This window comes from Mesoplodon densirostris, chromosome 2, assembly GCF_025265405.1.
Source record: "Mesoplodon densirostris isolate mMesDen1 chromosome 2, mMesDen1 primary haplotype, whole genome shotgun sequence".
In the NCBI taxonomy this organism is placed as follows: Eukaryota; Metazoa; Chordata; class Mammalia; order Artiodactyla; family Ziphiidae; genus Mesoplodon; species Mesoplodon densirostris.
In genome coordinates this window covers 33404362-33406460 of record NC_082662.1, presented here as the reverse complement: position 1 = coordinate 33406460, position 2099 = coordinate 33404362, and positions in this window count along the sequence as shown.

Sequence of the window (2099 nt, the reverse complement as noted above, 5' to 3'; positions counted from 1 at the left end):
CTGGTGTCCCTTCTGCATCCAGGCTCTGGTCTTGTCTTGGGCACTTTCAATGGCTTATCTTCATTATCCTTATGATAAAGTTCAGCATTCTTATCTTGCCTTACACGGGGTGTGGAAATCTATCTGTTGGGTAAGACAGACTAGGCATGTTGCTAAGGCAAGAGCAGATGATTATTTAAGGATTTATTTGATACTTAAAATTTTTTGAAGTGATCATGGAAAAATGTGAATTTTATTGGACATAATTTTAAACTTTACCCTTGAATTTACATTAGGGCACCATTATGGTCAGCGGCCCAGAGCCCTCTTCTAGTCTTCCAAGGCCCTCTGTGGTGTGTCCCTTGTCAGTGCCTCCAGCCTCACCCTCAGCTGGCCATTTGCCCCCCAGGCTCTCCGCCTCCACTGAACAGCTCACCTGCACGTGCCCACCTGCTGCAGCCCAGCTCCAGCGTTGTGTGACCTGAGGGAAGTCCCTTAACCCTTGTGGGCCTCAGTCTCCTCGTCTGTTAAATGAGGTGGGGGGAGGGGCGGTTAGGTATCTACCCTATGACAACGTGTGAGCATGAAGAAATGGTACAGAACACGGCTGGCACATGGACAGTGCTCACTGTCACCTGCCACTGTTATGCTCCTTGGAGTCTCGGCCTTCGCACAAGCTATTTCCTCTGCCTGGAACATTCTCCTCCCACTGACCTTTCCTTCATCCCAAACAATTCCTTCCGGCCTTCAGAGCTCAGTCTAAGTGTCTCTTCCCCTCAGCGCAGCGCCTTAACCATAAACGAATAAATGCGGTGAGAAGGCGCCTAGGGAAGAGCAGGGTGTGCAGAAGGGGGCTAGTCAATGGAGGAGTTTCCGTGAGGAGTCTTCTCTCGCAAGCCGCTGAGGGCCGTGACAATTCAGACGCGCAAAGGCTCAGGAACGGCACCAGAGCTCCTTGACCGGCGGGAGGCGGGAAGCGGGTGCGCGTATCCCGCGCGCGGCTGGACCGGCACCGGGGTCCGAAGTGCGCCCAGCCAGACCTAGTGGTGGCAGTGCGGCTGCTGGAGCTGCCGGGGCGGCCCGCCGGAGGCGCCAGCCGGGAGCGCGCGGAAGCCAGGCGGGTGGGCGCGCCAGGAGCAGTGACGGAGCCGGCGTCAGGTGTCCGGGAAAGAGCTCGCAGAGGCGCACGCAAGGGGACTGCGGGGAAGGCGCCAAGAGGCCGGCGAGGAGCTGCGGTGGCTGGGAACCCGGGCCCGGCTGCTGGCAGGGGGATGCGCCCCATTCTCGGGCCTGGCTGTTACCCACCTGAGGCGTTTCGGGTCCTGAGGCGACACTCCGCGCACCAGGTGGGGCTGCAAGGTCACTCTGCGGGCCGGACGGAGAGTTGGGATCCAGCTCTGGAAGGGCGATCAAGGACATGCCCCGTTGCAGCGCAGGGTCTGATCTCCCCGAACCGCACGGCTACCCTGGGTCCCCAGGCCGAGTCCCCGCGGCCGCCCGACAGCGTGGCCAGAGGCGGGAAGGGAGCCCAGGACGACCGCGAGGCCCCAACGGCGGGACTGCGGACTCCTCGGCAGTCCCGCCCGCCACCCACAAGTGGGTAGTATCTCGGGGGCATCAACACCCGCCCCCCAGCGCCCCTTCCTGGGGCTTACGTTCCGCGGCCTTGGCCCCGCCCCTGTACCTCCATTGGTCGGGTCCGGAGGGGGCGGGACCCGACGGCTGCAAGTTGGACTGAGAGAGGCCACCTCGACCCGGGGCGCGCGGCACAGACTGAGGGCCCGCGCCTCCCGGAGCCCGGCGGGAGCTCGCCCTCCGCCTCTGAGCTGAGCTGCCTCGTCAGCAGCCGGACTGTCTGGAGCGGCGGCACAGCCAGACTAGCCGACGGTCCCCGGTCCCCGGAGGAGCCCTTGCCCGAGGAGGTTCTGCCCCATCCGACTACTCGGAGCCGCGACAGGCGCCGCGGGCCGGGCGCTCTAGGGACTGCGCTGCGTTCGCGGGCGACGCCCGCCCCGTCTCGCCGGCCCCAAGCCCGGTCCGCTGCTCGCCGTCGGGGCGGCCCCAGCCCCGGGCCCGGCCGGGAGCGGATGCGCGCGCGGTGAGGCCGCCCGGGTCCCGCC